General features: G+C 36.9%; 1 pseudogene; it reads left to right on the top strand.

Moving 5' to 3' along the window:
* LOC131232888 (subtilisin-like protease SBT3.9) overlaps positions 1–22,805 on the top strand; it is a 112,321-nt pseudogene that overhangs the window by 69,813 nt on the left and 19,703 nt on the right.

Below are 22,805 nucleotides of genomic sequence, written 5' to 3'. Positions count from 1 at the left end.
TACCGGCGCTTCCTATATTTAGCGCCCTTTAACTATGTTTACCGGCGCTTTTATAGTTTACCGGCAATCAACAGAAGCGCCGGTAAACATACAGCGACGCCTCCTTTAGCGGCACGTGTCCGACCGCTGCTAATTCTTATGGCGGCGGTTTTTCAGGCTTTTAGGGCGGTTTTGGCCGCCGGTAAAGATTTTTTCTTGTAGCAATGATAAAACATATTGACAGAATGAATTTGTTACCAATATCATTGTGGGCTTGCAATGCAAATGCGCCATAATATGTGAGATGGGAGTGCATGTAGAGGGGGGTTGAGTGTGTAAAAAAAGATAATAATAATAATAATAATGTCCGCCAAACCTCTGTTGGCACATTGACTATGAAAGTTAATTACCTGGCCAATTAATCTAACCTCAGCAGTACATCTATTTTGATTTATGCATTGTACATTCATTCCGTCTTATCAATTTATTTGAAGACATGGTTAAAAAATAAGTAAATGCAAAATTTAGGTGAATTACACCTAGGGGTGTACATTGAGTTGAGCTGGCCTCAGCTCGATGCCCGAGCCAACATCTCCAGCTCGAGCTCACCTCGGTGAGCAATTGGACCAATTCGAGCCGAGTTCGAGCACGAGAGAGAGAGGGAGAGAGAGAGAGAGTGCAGGGTCAGATGTCAAGAGAAACTCACGTGGCTCGTCTCCACAAAATTAAGAAATAGGGGATTAGGAAATCTGCAGAGGGGAGGTAGATGCAAAAGGGGAAAAAATAATGCATAATACAAATCCACTTACCGATGAGTTGCGGCGGGTGGAGCACTGGGCAGGGCACGGACGAGTTGCGGCGGGTGGAGGGGCACCGGACAGGGTAGTGACAAGCTGTAGTAGCCGGCAGGGGGAGGGGCACCAGGCAGGGGTGCCAAGCTGCGGCGGGCACCGTGCAAGGCAAGGGCTTGAGAGAGAGGGAAGAAGGTAATGAGGTATGGGGATGGGGTTGTGCGGCTGGGAATGGGATGGGGAGAAAGGGTCATGCGGCTGGGAAGAAGGAAAGGGAACGAGCGGCTGGAGTTAGGGTTGTTTTAATTTTTTAAAAGGTATATATAGTGTATACCCTAATCCACCGAGTCGAGCTGTAAAAAAGGCCCGACTAGGATCGAACTCAATTTCGAGTCAAGCCGAGTCGAGCTTTTTCGGACCGAGTCTAATGAGCTAACCGAGCTAGCTCGGTTCATGTACACCCCTAACTACACCATAGGAAAATGTGGTTATTGACCATTAAAAACCTTTCGTGGACTACAAAAGTTTTGGATCAAGTTGATATCTGAGTTTTCCATTCACCCAGGACTGTTTGACCTTATCAACATGTTGGATGATAAACATACATTAAGGTGGACCCTATAAAATTTTCAATGGTAGCTATTCAACAACCACTATTTCTGGTGTGGTCCATCTTAAATTTCTCTCTTCTTCATTTTTTGGACCACTCTATAAAATAAGATAGAAAAGCATATAGATAGCATGGATTTATAATGCATGCATCTAGGTGGGCCTTATGGTCTCATTCGTGGTCGCAGCCAAGTACACTCAACCTCGACCATAAGTGGCCCACCTTGATGTTTGTCGAAATTCATTTCATCTGTATGCTTTTCCACCTCATTTTAGGGCACGACCCAAAAATTAGCAAATCCAAAACTCAAAATTTACCCCCAAGATGTTTCAACAGTGAGTGTTCAATTCCACTATTTCCTATCGTGTAGCCCATTTTGGGCTTCAGCTCTACTTCACTTTAGGGCCATGCCCTAAAATGAAATGGAAAATCCGAAGGACTTAGTGGATTTGCACTACACCAAAATCGTCATTTAGGAACTGTTTAAAACTGTTCCTAAATGCTTCAGGAGCAGTTTCAAACCATTCCTAAATGAGGCATCACAGAAAAACAGGAACGGTTCAGAACCGTTTTGGGTACCATTTTAATTTTTAGAAACAGAATTTTAGGAATGGTTTTAAACCGTTCGGGTGCCAACAGTCACATTTTAGGCACAATATTCTAGAAACGGTTTTGAATGCTTATTAATGTTGCCAACGGTCAGATTTTAGAACGAAATTTTAAAAACAATTTTAAACCCCTTTGTTCATTGTATGAGAGAGAGAGTGGGGTATGTAATCTACTTGTATTATATGCCAGATAATTACACAAATAGAAGAAAAAGATGATGATTCACACACAATAATCTTTTCCTTCTTTTCTAGTACACGTTTCAATTTCAATTCAAATTTCCAATTTCAATACAACATTTCATTTCCAGGCTTCTATAATACAACAATTCCTTGCTCTTTTCTAGAATGATCACTGCCTTTAGATATGACATCCGCTACAAATCCTCCTCTTCAATGTCTTCTCGTCCATCCCCCACAACCCGATCGATCTCTTCCACCAGTTTGGCCTGCACATCCTGATGCTTCACCAGGTTCACCATGATCCACTGCAGTAATGTGGATGTTGTGTCCGTATGAGAGGGACAAAAATCTAATGGAACTGCATATGTGATTAAGGGTGTGTTTGGATGCACTATTGAACTAAAATGCAAATATCAGTCTAACAAAATAAAAAAGAACCAATTGTGATTTCCTTCCATCAAATTCACATCAAGGGTATGGACTCCAAATCCAAGTTGGGTTACCATCATGCATTATTAGGTTTTTGGTTACTAGAAAAATATTAATCCTACTCGATGTTTGAACATCAAGTCAAGTTGACACGAGTCTTCAAGTCAACCCAACATGGCTGGACATCTGAGTCAAATTGAGTTTTCGAGTTCTTAAACTATGCGCACTTGGTACACGACTTGAATATCCTATATTAGTTCGGGTTGACACAGCCGTCCCCACATGCGTGCCGGTGCAGGGATAGTTCCATTTGCTTAAGTGTAGTTGTCCACGGAAACAAGTAAGAGGTAAGCAAAATATAAGCGAAACCCAAAAGAAATATAAGAGATAATATATACAGAGTCTAGTATATGTGAACCAAATTTCCAACCTATTTTGAGTTTTTATACTGTTTATGACTGAAATGCACCCACCCATTAGGTTTCCCTGAGATGAGTGAGTAAAATTGGTGTCCTACCTGAGCAATGGTGAATGGTAAGGCAGAGTACATCCCTGCCGCTCTTTCTCGGTAAAACACTATCCTTTCGATGGCTCCAATAATGATGGTTAGATCACTTGCATTTTCCCTGCACCATAAACACAAAGTTCATGGTTTTGTAATGAATACTTGAGTAAATAAAATTTTATTGTTTAAGATTCTCATGAAGTACCTAATCATTTAATGGGACCGAGAACATGAAATGATCAGACTATAGGAGAAGAATGGCCACATGGGAGGCTGAAATTTTTCTTGAAACACTTGAAATAGAGGAAGTGATGGTTACCTTTTTGTGCCAACCCGCCAAAAGATCGTGCCAAGCATGAGGGCAGCAACTAAGGTGAAGAAGTATCGGGCGAGGTTATAGTCAGGGCTTCTCCAATATGTCAACCATTGCTTCCAAAGGCATGATTTGAACTGCCCGAAAGTAGACTGAGAGTATTGTGTGGGGAAATAGATATCTTTGGCTCCTAGGGCAGGAGTGCTTAGCTCCTTAACCAGCGCTTTATTTCTCCTGGAGATAATCACAAGGTGCACATTAGCACAAATGCAACAAAATTTTATAACAATCACATGGAGGTTAAGTTGATTGCAGGGTTGTTTTCATCTATCTGTGAGATAAAAATATACAATCAGAGTGCGGCAATTAAGTACTAAGTTCTTCCATCTAATAACTGAAAATGATAGTCACATGGATGTGTAAGAAAAAAGTTTCTTAGATGCACTTGAATTCATCAACATAAGAAGAGTATGATTCACACATCTAGGAGCCTTTTCTACTTGGGTTGATGCCAAAGGTGACCAATCAATTGCATGTGAACACTTTTCTACCCAAGCATTTGTGAGATTAGCAGTGCTCTTATTAGAAAACCAGTTTCCTTCTCTGTGTATGTTTGAAAAATGATTCACATTGATGTCCACCACATTGATTCAGGTTTTGCTCATCCGAGATTCAAAAATTATTTTACCCAAGAAATTGTCATTATTACAATCCTTCTATCAAATACAAAGGAGATTATAGTTCGCTTACTGATACAACTGCGAGGACTTGTAGTGCTCGGCAAAATCAATTCCCAATCGAACTTCAGCGGCAATTGAGCTTGCTTCTAGCATCCATGTTGCCGGATTGTATTTCTCTTTTATTTTTGGGATGCCAAGAATCTCCTACATGATGTAAACCAATGGAGGCTGAGTCAAATCACCATCTTTTTCTCTTTCCATTTTTATTTTTCTCTGTTCTTCTTATGATTGTCAAAATTAATACTTCATGTATGTCAGATTTTGTGTGCGAACGATCAATACAATAATAATGATGATGACTGTACAATGGGAAAAAGCGTCTTACTTCAAAGTATTCGATTATCTTCTGAGAATTCTAGCCCAAAGGTCCAGGGTATATCATTTGCCCTCCTCTTTTCATAAGTAGAAGCTGTTAAATTCCACAAATTTCAAATGTTGCATAAATATTACACTCTAAAACTTTTAACTGTGTATGGCAGAGACAGAGAGGTAGATCAGTTACCTCATCAAAAGCTTCAAAGATGTCAATGCTAGGTTGATGGATTGTGCAGACAACTGTTCTTCCTGTATCAACCGTGTTCCTTACGGTTCTCATGACAATGGCCGCTGCCCTTGCATCAAGACCTGATGTTGGTTCATCCATGAAGATGATTGAAGGGTTAGCGACAAACTCCACGGCTATTGTCAACCTCTTCCTTTGTTCTGTCGACAGCCCTGTAATCCCTGGGAGGCCCACTATCGCATTTTTGAGATTATCAAGCTCTACCAGTTCCATCAATTCATCTACAAAGATCTGAAAACAAATGATTTTAACGCTTACTTCAATCTGTCAGCCAGCATTTGATTCTTCAGTGCAAAACTACCTGCATTTAAGGAAATCAGTCTAACGAGTAAGATTATTATTTCTTTATGATCCATCCAAGTATAGGCCCAGTCAGCATATTCCCAGTTAAATACCTAAATGGAGGAACAAGAAAAAGAAAAGAAAAGGAAAGAAAGAAAATCCCCACTTCATTGTTATCAAGGGTAAGCATTGACTCAAATAGAAAATTTTCATTTGATAATGTTAGACTTGCATGAAATCCACTCTTGCAAGGCTTTCAAAGGAGCTTGGAATATCGCCAGCCAGGCTGTTAAAGCTGAGGTCTCTGCATGGAGAAAGCACAGTGATAGATACTGAGCCTGTAACAGAAATGTTTTTTTAAAGAGTGTTTTTTTTTTTTTTTTTTACTTGTAGTTTCTCTCTGTTTTGATTCAAATCTGAGCTGGGACAGTAACAGTATTTGTTTAGAAGAAAAGATTGAAAATAGAATACTAAGAGCAGGCAATGACTGATGCTCTAGTCACATCTTTAGTAAGGAAGCCCAATTGGAGTTTCTCTCTGTTTTGCTTCAAATCTGAGATGGGACAGTAACAGTATTTGTTTAGAAGAAAAGATTGAAAATAGAATACTAAGAGCAGGCAATGACTGAAGCTTTAGTCACTCCATCTTTAGTAAGGAAGTCCAATTGCAAATGGCTATAGGTAAATATTCTCACCATCTCCACTACAGGACACCAATAGCAAATCTTTAGCTTTTTTTTTTTTTTTTTGATGAATTATAATTTTATCAATGCAACGTTAAGAGCAAAGAGCTACTAAATGTTCAAAAAAGATAATAAAAAGAAGAAAAAAAAAAAGAAGCAAAGAGCTATTTCAATACAGCAAACTCCAGCTAAATTAACTAAAAGAGTAAATGCCCAAATCTGCAGCAATCAGCATTTGTCTGCAAATCTTTAGCTATTGATGCATATTTTCACCAAGCATTTGAGCCCACCATGTCCTAAGATTGAACGGAACATGAAACAAAACTACTGTGTTTTGCAATGGATCATTTCCCACAACACTATTTGTTTTAGAGAAATAACCTCTTAATAGTACCCAGCTACTTAGTGCAGCTGGTTATACTCATTATACACATTGGGATAGAATGCGTCCATCCACCACAAAGCCAAAACATTCAAACATACCAATTCATTATATTTTTCTCAAAATTATACAGATTAATCGCTAAATATCATGAAGTTTCTTGATGATAAAGATTTTGAAAGGAAAAAGACTTACCAAAAAATGAAGAAATTCTGATTCTTCTTTCCTACTCCCTCAAACAAATAACAGCTGAAAAAAAGAGGGAGTCATTTTTTTAGGGTTTCCAATTCATCTAATCAAGCACTGAGGAATACCACTAGTTGTCTAAAAGACCATAGACACATTAGTATTAATTAGTCTTACTAAATAGTATGTACAATTAAAAGGAAAAAAAAAAAAGATGCATCCCTTTGCTCCCAACTCAACTTCAGATATCACCCACATTTTAAATGAGTTCTTGCAAAGGAAAATGCTGCGGTAGTCGTTGAAAGAGAACTGATCACCTACAAGCCGTTTTTATAAGAATTTTGCTGGAAACAAGCTCAAACAAACCAATAGCCTGCCTGGACAAGAGAATCATGGTTCCCACCTTTACAAACTGAAGAGGTGAGTATAACATGCATATCGTCCAGTTAAATATCAATAATATAATATAATATTCCAGTTCAACATTTCAAAATGGGGAATTTTTGCCCCCTGTTCATGGACAATCGGAACCCAAAAGATCCAAAAGATATAGTCAATAAAGAAATAGAATGAACAGCTCAATCAAGGGCCAAAGAACATATTAGAACAGACAAACTAAACTAACAAGAACTATAGGGTCGGTGCATGAATCCCATTCCACCATTCAACTCAATCAATGGTCATCCATAGTCTCAGACAAACATGATTTTGAATTGATAAACATGTCATCCACAGGACTATTACAATGAAATGATTTTACATGAAGAGCCTTGAAATAACTTTTTATAGTGTTTTCAACAGCAATATGGCAGTTATCTTGTAACTGTCAGTGACATGTCTGTTGTAGGGAACAATTTAACTAAGCTTTGGTTTCACCACTATCTGCATCTACCACACATGGCATGCACATACAAACATCCAAATCATACTAATTGGGGTTCCAATGATGTATAATACCTTAATGCTTAATACTGGTGGGGCTCATACCCTTACAAATGGTGGCCCATCAAATGAATGGCTAAGATAATCAGCCAGTGTCCCAATGGAAGAGTCGGCACCATTTTGAAAAATGGTATCGACTCTCCTCCATGCGGTATTCATGTATGGCTATTCAGACCATACAAATTGTAGTGCACATTTTGGATAAAGTGCATAACTTGAACTGGTAAGTGGCTCAAATCATAGAGAAAATTCAGGGTAATTTTTTGGTGTATGCTCCATCCACAAATGAGCCAGCAATTTGGAAGGTCTAGATTAACATAAATTAAGCATGTGTATGGTGGTACACCACCATTTTCAAAATGGTGGTGAAAGCTTGCTAGAAAGATAGGTGAAATTTTGCTAGATCACACACCCTCTCCCTGCAATTTATACATAGCACACATGAAAAAAGTATGCTCAACCATGAAGGTGACTAGACTATCAGGGAGTCCACTCATCAGGGAGACCACCCTTCAACGAAAACAGATAAACCATTCAGTATAGAAAAATTGATTAAAAAATCAGGCCAGTCCACTCGTCAGACAGGCCATCCCCTGTACTAAGAGATTTATATGGAAGGTCGCTTCCCCACATCCACTTTCTCATAGCCAGGCACGTGCAGGACAAAATGCATTTTGTGCAGGACAGCCAAACAGTGCTATAAGAAAAAATAAGAAATATATACTGTCATCAAAACAACATTTTAGATGAAATGAGTCTTCGCCTTATCTATCCCTTTATAGTTACCACCCTGAAAATTAAATTTTATTACTCATGAAGCGAAAACAGCAATTGATTTATGTAAAAAATATTATGGTTGGCCTACTGTCAAGCAACCCTCGTTTCCTAGACTGAAAATGTCCAACCTCTCTCCATTTCTTAGCGTTGATTTATGTGTGACCCTAACCCCTTCCATACATGGCCTGCCTTCATATTTGTGAGAATGGACAAATTATATGATACATCGGCAGAGTATTTTGAATCATACGCATTAACTTGTTATCCACTGCATGCGGGATATTTTCTGATCGAATCTCTACTGTTCATGTTGTAGCCCTACTCTGGATGTTGCAGTGAATAAACAATCATAACCAGATTTCAGGTGAAATTTGAATCAGTGATTAACCACTTAATCATCCATTTGATGATGTCTAGTCTAGTCCAACAGTTAAGAGTTATCCAATCAGATGCCTTTTGATTGTCTCTAACCATGGTATAGGCAGTCATTGGACGGTTAGGATCGTTACAAGTTGATTGCTTGCCTCCAAGTGCAGAGGTTCGTAAGTAGTATCCCGTGAATACAGGGTCAATCCCACAGGGAGATGAATTGTGAGAAGAAAAAAATCAAATGCAAAACAAACTAAGTAATAAAAATTAATCTAATGATTTGATTTTGGGATTTTTGAATGGATGTAATTCAACTGAATAAAATAACACCCAAGCTTCAAAGTTCCACACATAGGTTAATGTTCCAAAATCATGATGACTTAGATAACACAACTATGATCTGAGCACTATGGTCAGCTTAATTGGAAAATAAAACAGTTTAAATATTTTAATAAATGATATAAAAGATTAGAAAATGATGGATTTGCACCATTGACATATATTCTCAAGCGCCAGTGATTTTAAGTATTCAATATCTATAGGATAATGAATATTAAAGAAATATAATAGGTTATCCATCAATGTGGATCTCATACGATGGAAACATATGGATCTCACAAGAGGATAAAAAAACAAAACCTAAATAATAGATAATATGCATACATCATTCTTCTCATCATTAAAACAATCAATCATTATAATCTTAAAAAAATATTAAACCCATGTGCTTCCCTTCTAGCTTGGGCTAGAGGGAACTTAGAAAAACATAATTAAATTGTAGAAATAAAAAGCGACAAGAAATAAAGAAAAAATTGCAAATAGAAAAGATCTAAAAAAAACAACTTACAAAGCTTTAATAAAACTAAAAACTCTTTAAAAACCCTAAATTTTGCTTTGAGATGCCTTGAATAATGTTTAGGAATGCCCTAGGAAGCCCTATTTATAAGTAGGGAACTCCAATTTTCGTATAAAGTTGAAAAACCCTAGAAACCGTCTAAAATATACGTATTTTTTCAAAATAGACTTCTCGCTGCATAGTTGTTTAAAATAGACTTCCTGCTGCATAGTTTCCCAAAATAAACTTCACAGCTTCAGAATACACTTTTCATGACGATTTCAGGATTCTTCACTTCAAATCTTCGATTCTCTTTATTCCTCACTTGGTTTTCTTGGATCTTTAACATGTGAATTCTTCAATATTGGTCTTCTAAGATCCATGCTTTGCCTTGGTGATTTTTAAGCATCAAATTCTTACTTTTTAGCACCATTTTTCAATCCAAGCTCTTAAATTCACCTTGCAACACATACATGAGTAAAATAAAATATTAAGATGATTTATGTTCATAAAACCAAGATATAAATGGGGAAAATTATGCAATATTTGAGTCTCAACACACCCCCCAACCAGCATTTTGCTAGTCCCGAGCAAAATAAGCGAAGAAAAATAAAAATAAGAATAAAAAATAATTTTAAAAATAAAATTAAAATGAAAAAAATTCTAACTACACCACTTTCGCAGGTAATCTCGATTGCATTTAGCATATGCAACAAGCCTTTAAAACCCTAGGTTTCCCCTAGTGGACGAGTTATAGTCTCGTGAGGGTTTTCAGAAATGTTACCTACAAACATTAAAAATATGAAGAATAGTTCAACACTCAGAAATTTATACAATTATGCCTTCATTCATCATATGAATTCCAAAGCAAAATAATACTTACCCTAAGTTTGAAGTTAGTTAGAATCTCAATTTCCTAATTCATTACATCCTTGAGTTCAGAGACCTAATCAAAATTTAGAATAGTTATGATCCAATATCCTTAGGTGCTCCGTAACACTAGTCTAACTTTGAGAAATATGCATGTTCTTTATCCTAACTCCTTTCAATCATTCCAAGAATATAAAATCTGTAGTTATCTCATTTTCTTCATGTCATTTCTTCTTTTACCATCATATCCTCATTATTATAGACCACCCTTAGATGAAGATTCCCTCCGGGTTTGCTTCATAACCTAAGGTATCGTAGTTGTAATGGTAACAGTAATGGATACTTAAGTATCCTTACTCCGGATTACTGATACGATTATTATGGTCATTGCATTCATGCTCTATAATAAAATTTTCTTTTTCCATCATTTTTTTTCAATATTCTCTCTTTTAAGCATATATCAATGGTACTAGTTCATTCAACCTTGTTTGAATCAAAATTTGTTATTCTAGTTCACACATCATATTCCTCACTTAGTTAGCTAGGGTGTATTGTGAATTCAGTACATCAAATTACAACTCACTTTAAACTAGTGATTAGATAATTAAACTCAAGTTTATAATTTTCAGTTATCAAAATTCTGACTACTATTGACCTAGACTAAGTATCAACTTTGCCTTTGGAATTCGCATAATATCATGTTCACATTCTTGTATATATTATTTTGAAAATGTTGAAAAAATTTTCCCATAAACCTAAAAAATTAACTTAAACCTAATTGAAACCTAAAAATAATAATAAAATAAACTAAAACCTTAAAAAAAAAAAAAAAAAAAAAAAAACCTTCACAAGGATGACTATCCACACCCCCCAACCTAAAATCTACATTGTCCCCAATGTAATGCAAAGAACAATAAAAACAAAAGAAAGGGTGGATAGTACCTGCCATGAAAGACTCACCTGCTATGTGACACTAAAAAAATTGAATATGATACAAATCCTACATAAATGCTCCGCCAGACAAGGAGCATCATTCTGAATATTCTGGCTCATGAAGAGGGAAGGACTCCTCTCCTAAATGAAAGTTTTCCACATAAGGCTTCAATCTCTGACCATTAACCTTGTACACATTGTCATTATGTGGATTCTTAATTTCAATAGCCCCATGAGTATAAACATTCTTCACAATGAAGGGGCTTGTCCATCTTGACCTTAACTTTCCCGGAAAGAACTGGAGACAGGAATTGTACAATAGGACCTTTTGCTGAGGTTCAAAATTCTTCCTCAAGATATTTTTGTCATGAAAAGCTTTGGTCATCTCTTTGTAGATTTTAGAATTTTCATAGGAATCTCTCCTTAGCTCCTTTAATTCATTCAACTCTAATTTTCTTTGTCCACTTGTTTGGTCCATATCAAAGTTTAATTTCTTTATTGCCCAGTAGGCTCTATGTTCCAATTCCACAGGTAAGTGGCAAGCCTTCCCATACACCAATTTGTATGGAGACATTCCAATCGGTGTCTTATAAACAGTCCTATAAGCCCATAAAGCGTCGGATAGTCTGAGGGACCAATCCTTCCTATCTGGCCTTATAGTTTTCTCAAAAATATATTTGATTTCCCGATTAGAAATCTCAACTTGCCCACTCATTTGTGGGTGGTATGGGGTGCTCACTTTATGCTTGATGCCATATTTCTTCATCAAAGCCTCAAATGTCCTATTGCAAAAGTGAGACCCGTCATCACTAATGATGGCCTTTGGAGTTCCAAATCTAGCAAAAATATTTTCCTTGAGGAATTGTATGACCACTTTGTTGTCATTGGTCCTACTTGGAACTGCCTCAATCCACTTTGAAACATAGTCCACACCAACCAATATATAAAGAAATTCAAAAGAAGATGGAAATGGGCCCATAAAATCAATACCCCAACAATAAAAAATTTCCAATGGTAAAATTGGGGATAAAGGCATCATGTTGCGTTGGGACACTCTTTCCAACCTTTAACATCTATTACAAGCAACACAGAAAGCATGTGTGTCTTTAAACATGGTGGGCCAGTAAAAACCACACTGCAGGATTTTTGCAGTGGTTTTCTTAGCAGAAAAATGGTCACCACATGCTTCCATGTGACAAAAGAAAATAACACTCTGAACTTCATCCTCTGGGACACAACGTCTAAAAATCTGATTATTCCCATATTTATATAAATACGGGTCATCCCAGAAGAAGTTCCTAACCTCGGTTTCAAAACGCTTCTTATCTTGTGACTTCCAATGATATGACATCTTTCCCGTTACAAGATAGTTCACTATATCCGCATACCAAGGCAATTTGGAGATCGCAAATAATTGTTCATCAGGAAAAGTATCCTGGATATGTATCTCCTCAGTGGAATCATCTAACACCAATCTAGAAAGGTGATCGGCCACTACGTTTTCTACTCCTTTCTTATCTTTTATCTCTAAGTCAAATTCTTGGAGTAGGAGGATCCATCTCAAAAGTCTCGGCTTTGCAACCTTCTTATATAGCAAATATTTCAAAGCTGAGTGGTCCATGAAAATGACCACTTAGGATCCCAACAAGTAGGACCTATACTTATCCAAAGCAAAAACTACTGCAAGTAACTCTTTTTCAGTTGTTGAGTAGTTCACTTGGGCTGAGTTTAGAGTTCTACTCGCATAATGAATAACATAGGGCCATTTATCTTTCCTTTGGCCCAAAACAGCCCCTATGGCATAATCACTTGCATCGCACATTAGTTCAAAAGGAAATGTCCAATCTGGTGGACGCATGATAGGTGCAGTGGTAAGGGATGATTTAATTTTATTAAAAGCACTTGCACACTCATCTATCCACTTAAATGGAACATCCTTTTGAAGAAGATTAGTCAAGGGTCTAGTAATGGCACTAAAGTCCTTGATGAATCTTCTATAAAAACCAGCATGCCCTATAAGTGATCTAATATCTCTAACAGTTTGGGGATAAGTAGATTAGTTATAATGTCGAGTTTTGAGCGATCTACCTTGATTCCATTTTTGGAGATAACATGGCCTAAAACAATTTCCTTTTGAACCATGAAATGACATTTCTCCCAATTTAAGACAAGGTGTTTCTCTTCACATCTAGACAATACAAGAGATGAATTGTTGAGGCATTCCTCAAAACTACTCCCAAATATAGAAAAGTCGTTCATGAAAACCTCATGAAACTTCCCAACCATATTTGAAAAAATACTTAACATACACCGTTGGAAAGTTGCTGGGGCGTTACACAATCCAAATGGCATCCGTTTGAAAGCAAACGTGCCAAATGGACAAGTGAACGTGGTTTTCTCTTGGTCTTTCAGAGCAATCTCTATTTGGTTATATCCGGAATATCCATCAAGAAAACTATAGAAGGAGTGACTTGCTACCCTCTCTAAAACTTGATCAATGAATGGTAGAGGGAAATGATCATTCTTTGTGACCTGGTTCAATTTTCTATAGTCAATGCAAACACGTCAACTAGTGGTGACACGTGTTGGTATGAGTTCATTATTAGAATTCTGCACAACAGTTATTCCAGATTTCTTTGGGACTACTTGAGTTGGACTCACCCAATACTATCAGATATTGGGTAGATGATTCCCACATCCAATAATTTGATCACCTCATTTTTTACAACTTCTATCATGTTTGGATTGAGACGCCTTTGAGGTTTTCTAATTAGTTTGGCTTCCTCATCGAGGTGGATCCGATGGGTGCATATGGAAGGACTTATACCTTTGATGTGAGAAATGGTCCAGCCCAAGGCTCCTTTGTGGTCCCTTAAAACATTCAACAATTTAATCTCTTGATCCTTGTCTAAAAATGAAGAGATTACCACAGGATAAGTTTTATTTTCACCTAAGTATATATATTTAAGCTCATTTAGTAGTGGTTTTAGATCAAGCTTTAGAATATTGGTTGGTGATGGCAGAGGTTGCTAGTCCTCGATAGATAGGATTTGAGTGCATGGTCTCCATTGGTACATACCAATGTCTTGGGTGGTAGTGCTCTCATTATCATCACAAATTTTGGCAAGCACTTTTTCTAAATCAGAATTTTTCAAGTCCCCAATGACTTGAATCAATTCCTCAGTCAGACTAGGATCCAATTCTTCTTCTTCTATCAAGCAGTCCACGAAATTCTGCTCATGGATTTCATTATTATCAATGGGCTGCTTACATAGATTAAAAAAATTTAGCTCTAGAGTCATGTTACCAAAAGACAAGTTCATCATTCCATTCCTGCAATTTATGATTGCATTTGAAGTTGCCAGGAATGGGCGGCCTAAAATGATGAGAACTTGAGCGCTAGCATTTACACATAGTTCAGTGTCTAGTACAATAATATCCACTGGGAAGTAGAATTTCTCCACTTGGACTAGCACGTCCTCTAAAATTCCCATTGGTACCTTAATAGAGCGGTCAGCGAGTTGAAGTGTAATTGTAGTTGGTTTAAGCTCGCCTAACCCCATTTGTTTGTAAACTGAATAAGGTACTAAGTTGACACTTGCACCCAAATCTAGTAAAGCATGCTCAATTTGGAAATTTCCAATAATACAAGGAATAGTGGGACTTCCCGGGTCTTTGTATTTGGGTACAACCCTTTGTTGAATGATAGCGCTCACTTTCTCAGTAAGGAAGGCTTTTTTATGCACATTTAATTTCCTCTTTACAGTGCACAAGTCCTTGAGATATTTAGCATATGATGGAATTTGTCTAATGGCATTAAGTAGAGGAATATTAACAGTAACCTTTTGGAGCACATCCAACACCTCTTGATATTTCATGGGAACAGTCGGATTCCGAAGTCTAGATGGAAATGGAACTGGAGGCTTATATACCTTAGTCTCTTTATCCTTTTGCTGTTGCGGCTCTTGAACCATAGCCAGTTCATCATTTTCTTGAGACAGTGGCTCATCTTCCGGTATTTCTACCTGTTGCATTATCTTGTTATCGACTTCTTTTCCACTTCTCAAGGTAATGATGACCTTAGCTTGTTCATGATGTAGCTCACTTGGATTTGAGTCTCTAATGAAATGTGTATTTCTAGGGTTTGGCACAAGTTGAGAAGGAAGAGTGCCTTTTTTCCCTAGCATTTAGTTGAGTCTCAATCTTAGCCACAACTGTCTTTAATTCCTGATTTGATTGGATTAGAGATTAATTCATTTGAGCTTGAGAGTTCATGAATGCGGTCAATGCATCCTCCACAGATGATCGCTTTGGCGGGGGCACATATGGTGCATTGTTAAGTGCCCCAAAGAAGTTCTTTTGTGGAGGCATTTGAGGTGCATTGGGCACATTAATTTGTGGTCCATTCCTCCAACTAAGATTAGGATGGTTACGCCAATTTGGATTATACGTGTTTTCCATTGGTTGCATAACTGACCTTTGGTAGTTATTTATAGCATTTGCTTGATCATACTCATGTGTGATATTTTGTACAACTGAGATTATTGGACAATCCTTTGTGTCATGGTCTATACCACCACAAATGCTATAAAAATTACCTAAGGAAGTGTTTGCTTTAACCATATCAACCTTCCTAATTTCCAAGGCTTCGACCTTTCTAGCCAATGCCGCGAATTTTGCATTAAGGTTGTCTTCCTCTCTTAGGACATACATTCCCGCTTTCTCTCTAGGAATGGGTCTAGTTTAGTCTGATTTAGCAGAGACATCCCACGTCTGCGTATTCTCTGCTAACATATCTAGAAAATCCCAAGCCTCATTATGATCTTTGTCAAGAAAGGTTCCACCACACATCATCTCTATGAACTGACAGGTATCCATGGTGAGCCCCTTTCGGAAAGCATCAATCACGTGCCATGGTTCATAACCATGATGTGGACAAGTAATTAGAATGTCTTTGAAGTGCTCCCAAGCTTGAAAAATAGTTCATTCCCCTTTTGGGAGAATGACATGATTTCTTGTTTTAGTGCATTTGTTTTGTGCTCGGGAAAGAACTTTTTCAAAAACTCTCTACTTAAGGCTTGCCATGAAGTGATGGTATTAGGTCTTAGAGAGTTGAGTCATGCTTTGGCCCGATCCTTTAGAGAAAATGAGAATAACCTAAGCTTAAGTACATCCCTATTGCCATTATTTACTTGTAATGTTGCAATTACTTCCTCAAAGTCCTTGAGGTGCAAGTAGGGGCTTTCAGAATCCAAGCCATGAAATTTAGGAATTAATTGAATCACACCTGGTTTAAAATCAATGTTCCCTGTGTGAGCAGGGAAAACTATGCAAGATGGTAAAGTTGATCTCTCAGGGTGTAAATGTTCACGTAAAGTCCGTGGTTGGTTTAACACATTCCTATGAACTTCATTTTCATCCTTAAGAGGAGGATTATGTTGATTTTCTCTATTTTGATTTATAGTTGGATCTGACAGATTTGGATTTGGATTATCAACTGGGTCTGCCATGGAATCCAAGTGATGTTGAGTGCCTCTTCTTAGTGAATGATCAAGGCCTGGAACTAGTACCCCTTCAGAGGAGAGTCGATTGTTTTGATCCCTACTCCAATAGGACATAAACCATCCACACCACACAACAAATACCACTAATTCAAATAGCAAGTATGATACTTAAAATAAAAATAAAAACTTAACTAACAACCCAGGCGGCAAGGCCGACCATGAGGGTTCAATCCACAAAGCAAAATAAATCAACAACCCAGGCGGCAGGGCCAACCATGAGGGTTCAATCCACAAAACAAAAATAAATCAACAACCTAGGCGGCAAGGCCGACCATGAGAGTTCAATCCACAAAAAAAAAAAAAAATCAACAAAGTAAAACTAATGCAGAAATTAAACTATGCTAATTTGGAAAATAGATTCAGCGGATGATCTTTGTGATCAAACAACAACTGTAGGACAACCATAGCACTTGGGTGATAAAATCCCAAGCAGGGCAACCTTATGTCATAGTTAGTACTTGAAAGACCCAACTGAATTTATTTTCAAAGAAAAAGAAAAGAAAAAAAATCTATAGAAAATTTGGAGGGTTTAGAAAAGAACTTACCTTAGCTATCTTGCACAGATCTGATCTATCTCAGTCTCTCCCCAACAACGGCGCTAAAAACTTGATTGCTTGCCTCCAAGTGCAGAGGTTCGTAAATAGTATCCCGTGAATACAAGGTCGATCCCACAAGGAGATGAATTGTGAGAAGAAAAAAATCAAATGCAAAACAAACTAAGTAATAAAAATTAATCTAATGATTTGATTTGGAGATTTTTGAATGGATGTAATTCAACTGAATAAAATAACACCCAAGGTTCAAAGTTCCACACATAGGTTAATGTTCCAAAATCATGATGACTTAGATAACACAACTAGGATTTGAGCACTATGGTTAGCCTAATTGGAAAATTAAACAGTTTAAATATTTTAATAAATGATATAAAAGATTAGAAAATGATGGATTTGCACCATTGACATATATTCTCAAGCGCCAGTGATTTTAAGTATTCAATATCTATAGGATAATGAATATTAAAGAAATATAATAGGTTGAGAACGTCTCCTATCTAGGAAATCTGATTGATATAGGGTAAGCCTATCCATCAATGTGGATCTCATATGATGGAAACATATGGATCTCATAAGAAGATAAAAAAAAATACCTAAATAATAGATAACATGCATACACCATTCTTCTCATCATTAAAACAATCAATCACCAGAATCTTAAAGAAATATCAAACCCATGTGCTTCCCTTCTAGCTTGGGCTAGAGAGAACTTAGAAAAATATAATTAAATTACAGAAATAAAAAACAACAAGAAATAAAGAAAAAATTACAAATAGAAAAGATCTAAAAAAACTAACTTACAAAGCTTTAATAAAACTAAAAACTCTTTAAAAATCTTAAATTTTGCTTTGGGATGTCTTGAATAATGTTTAGGAATGCCCTAGAAAGCCCTATTTATAAGTAGGGAACTCCAAATTTCGTATAAAGTTGAAAAATCCTAGAAACCGTCTAAAATATAAGTATTTTTTCAAAATAGACTTCTCGCTGCGTAATTGTTTAAAATAGACTTCCTGCGGCGTAGTTTCCCAAAATAAACTTCACAGCTTTAGAATACACTTTTCAGGACGATTTCAGGATTCTTCACTTCAAATCTTCGATTCTCTTCATTCCTCACTTGGTTTTCTTGGATCTTTAACATGTGAATTCTTCAATATTGGTCTCCTAAGATTCATCCCATGCCTTGGTGATTTTTAAGCATCAAATTCTTACTTTTTAGCACCATTTTTCAATCCAAGCTCTTAAATTCACCTTGCAATACATACATGAGTAAAATAAAATATTAAGATGATTTATGTTCATAAAACCAAGATATAAATGGAAAAAATTATGCAATATTTGAGTCTCAACACATCCCCCAACCAGCATTTTGCTAGTCCCGAGCAAAATAAGCGAAGAAAAATAAAAATAAGAATAAAAATTAATTTTAAAAATAAAATTAAAATGAAAAAAATTCTAACTACACCACTTTCGCAGGTAATCTCGATTGCATTTAGCATATGCAACAAGCCTTTAAACCCCTAGGTTTCCCCTAGTGGACGAGTTATAGTCTCGTGAGGGTTTCCAGAAATGTTACCCACAAACATTGAAAACATGAAAAATAGTTCAACACTCAGAAATTTATACAATTATGCCTTCATTCATCATATGAATTCCAAAGCAAAATAATACTTACCCTAAGTTTGAAGTTAGTTAGAATCTCAATTTCCTAATTCATTACATCCTTGAGTTCAGAGACCTAATCAAAATTTAGAATAGTTATGATCCAATATCCTAGAAAATTTAGAATATTTAGAATCTCAATTTCCTAATTCATTACATCCTTGGGCATCGGTCCGAGTCGACTCGGATTGGGCCCAACCCGACCAGATCCGAAATCTCACTAACCTTACTTGAACTTGACCCGATCCAGTACCGAGTTCGGGGCAACTGACTCGGTCCGATCCGATATTTACATTACTTGACCCGATCCGAGACCGACTCGATTAGGAAAACCGAGTCGGATCGGATTTGGCACGATTCGGGTCGGCTCAGATTTACTTTCCACAAATTGCCTTGAAATGTGTGCCATCTTTAGGAAAAAGATGGGGTATCTATTTAATCCACGCCATCCATCTTCTTTGGCAGATCTCAACTCTGTTTACAAGCAGGAACTGAAGCGGGATCTATCGTAACGATCTCAACTCTGTTTTTATTTTTTATTTTATTTTTGGATTTTTTAATGAATTTTGGATTTTGGATTGGTCTTTGTCGAAATTCGGTTTATGGGTCATGTTTGCAATTTTAGGTTGCTATCGAATTTCACCTTTTCCTTTTCGATCATATCTATTCTAACTAAGATAACCACCCTTTACAACACTAGCCTGACGTTTGGTGGACCCGTCGCCACAACATATGGGTGGTTCATCGCCGGAGCCTTTACCATGATCGTGGGGCTGTCAATGGCTGAGATTTGCTCTTCTTACCCCACATCGGGCGGACTTTACTACTGGAGTGCCCGACTTGTGGGGAAGGATTGGGCCCCCTTTGCTTCATGGTTGACAGGATGGTAATTGTTTTGATGTCTTCTTCTATCGTTTTTTGACGTCAAACTGCCAATTTGCTAATTGGGTTTGTACTTCTTTTTGGATTTTTTCTCGCCGTTTTGTTATTCATGTGCAAATAAATAAATTATGTATAAATGTAAATTTTTAACTGAAATTTCTAGTAGTGAAATGAGATTTTTTTGCTGATGGATATGCTTAAGCTCCATTGGTTAAGGTAGCTCCAAACATAATAAGCTTGAAATGATTTTGATAATAGTGTGTTTCGATGCTTCGTTGACTGATTTCCAGTAAAATGGAGCTGAGGGACTTTTAATTCATAAGCTCAAGCTCGGTCCGGGTCTGTTCGATTCAGTTCGGGTCCACTCGGTTCAGGTATCTGGGTCGAATCGGTCCGGATAGAGGTCTAACCGGACCCAACCCGAAAAAATATCGGATCTGGAAATCCCAACTCGATCAGGCCCGATCTGGGCCGTTGGTTCTGTTTAGAACGGGCCAGTTCAGGTCGAATCTGGTTGGATCTGCCGAATCGGGTCAATTTTGCCCACTTATACCTGTGGTGTAATCCACTTTAGATTCGAGTCGTTTTCATTTTTTGGTATAATTTTTAAAATGAGCTTTCAAAATGGTTGAACAGTGTGGATTCATCAATGTAAGCCCCACGGAACTGCGTGGATCCAGGGTCTCACCTAATAGCCATGCATCTTGACAATAAGACCTGGTCATAGTGACGCGTGTATAACATCATGAGAGTGGAAACAGGAAGCGGATTAGGCGAGACCCCGGATCCACCGAGGTGGGTGGGACCCCTGATTGTGGGGCCACTGTGATGTATGTGACTACATCCACTCCATCCATCCGCATTGAAAGCTCATTTTACGTCGTGATGCAAAAAATGAATCAATTTCAAATCCTAGATGGACCATAGTATAATACAGGAAAGGGTGGTGATTGACCATTAAAAATCTCTTATGGGCCACAAAAGCTTTAGATCAAGATGATATTTGTACGGTATCTTTGTCTTGGTGTTTGTGACCTTATCAACAGGTTGGATGGCAAATAAACATTATGGTGGAATATATGAAAATTTTAATGGTGGGGATTCAATCAAAACTCTTTTCCTTCTGTGTGATCCAGCTAAGATTTGAGTGATATTTATTTCCTGGATCATGGCCTATATTGAGCTTTTAAAATGATTGAAGGGTGTGGATTTAAGGCAAATACATCACTGTGAGCACCACAATCAAGGGTCTCACCCACCCACCCACCTTGGTGGATCCGGTGTCTTACCTAATCTGCTTATGTGGAAATATGGTTTTTATCCATGTGGCTCTGTACTATGATGTGATTACAGCAAGAGTCTATACAGACCAAACTTAAGGTTTTATAGCTCTTAAACCACTTTTTATTTTTGGTAATCCAAAGTAAATATCAATGATCCTTTATGTAACATTTATCTATTACAATATACTTTCATCTCGATAAATATTCTTCCATTACAAAGATCTATCAATTATAACATTCATTCATTTCAACATTCATCACATTCATACATTACAACATTCTTCCATTATAAAATTTATGTGTTATAATATATTTATATTACAAAATTCATCCATTACAACATCATTCCATTTTTAAAAATAAAAGCATCTATTATGGTATCTTCCATGCTTTCTTTCTCTTCGTAAACTCCCACTATTCATATCAATTTTTTTTTTTTTTTTTTTTTTAAAAAGAATTATAAAATAGGCTAAGAAAAGAAGGAAGAAGAAAGAAAGAATAGAACAAAAAAACATCATCCTCTCCTCGTGGAAAAAAATAACTTAGGAAGAAGAAAATTGCCAAACTACCCTTGTGCAGAAGGGCCTCATGTTTTGAACTCATCAACATCTTATGTGAGGCACACTGGTTTGTCGTAAAGTAAATCTAACACATCCACATGTAAAGGGTTTTAATTTTATATAATTAATCCAATTTTGAGGACAAAATTCATCACAGATTGACCACATTGAAGGAAATAGTTTAAAATTAATGCACGACATTAGTGTAATTATAGGTTATAGAGAACTTTAAAAAATAAAAATAAATTCTTGTGGTTTATGACCGTTTAATTAAAATGAATGAATCAGATCGACCAAAATATTAGTCAAATTTCAATTTTTAGTGGAGCTACTCTTTTTAAAATAACTTTTCTCTTTTCGAAATAAGAGCCAGCTGTCAAAGTGACAACTATGGGAGATGGGCATTTTAGTCTTTAAAAAAAAAAAAAATCATTTCAAGATTACAAGACTTTAAGTTTAATGTACACGGACTTTCGCCACGACTACGTCTTAGTACGAAGCCTTCTAGACAAAAAAAAAAAAAAAAACTGTGAAAATATCCATGCAGCAACAACACAGCTTATTGCATAGTTGGAGGTACATTTAATTTAATCCAAACTGTTCTAAAATATGGATCCACGGTATATTTGGATTAATAACACAAAAACTATCCACGATTGGATGATCCAAACTCTCTGATTGGCACCATCAAAATAGACTGTTAAAATGTGAAATAGTTGTTGGTTGAGATTTTACCACCAGATACTCGCTAATCAGGGTTTGCCACACGGATTGCCTATGGACGCTGCATGTAGTGAGGCAGGGTTTGCCACAGGGATTGCCTACGGACGCTGCATGTAGTGAGGCAGTTACTGAACGTGCTCTATGGCCCATCATGATGCATGTGTTTTATCAACCCCGTATGCTTATTTTTCCTATTTTTCCATATCAATTAAAGATAAACCAAAAAATAAGGCAGATAAAAATCTCAAGTGGATCACACCAAAGCAAAATATTGGTAATTGAACACACACCATTAAAAGCTTGCTCGAGTCCATCATAATGTTTATTTACCATCGAATCTGTTAGTCAGTTCACAGATACCTAAATGAAGGTAAACACAAATATATATCAGCTTCATCCAAGAATTTTGTGGCTCCTAATCAGTTTTTAATAGTCAATGTTCAATCACTAATACTTCCTGTGGCCTGGTCCGTATGAGATTTGGATCCGTCTTAACTTTTAGCTTGAACTGAAAAATTGATAATAGGTGTGGATAATATGCATACATCTTGGTGGGTCTACAAAGCTAGCACTATCTAATATCTACTACCTACTGGCAGCGT

The sequence above is a fragment of the Magnolia sinica genome, chromosome 18 (assembly GCF_029962835.1).
Source record: "Magnolia sinica isolate HGM2019 chromosome 18, MsV1, whole genome shotgun sequence".
NCBI classification, from domain to species: domain Eukaryota; kingdom Viridiplantae; phylum Streptophyta; class Magnoliopsida; order Magnoliales; family Magnoliaceae; genus Magnolia; species Magnolia sinica.
Note: the sequence above shows the minus strand (reverse complement) of the source record. Positions and strands in the feature narration are given on the sequence as shown.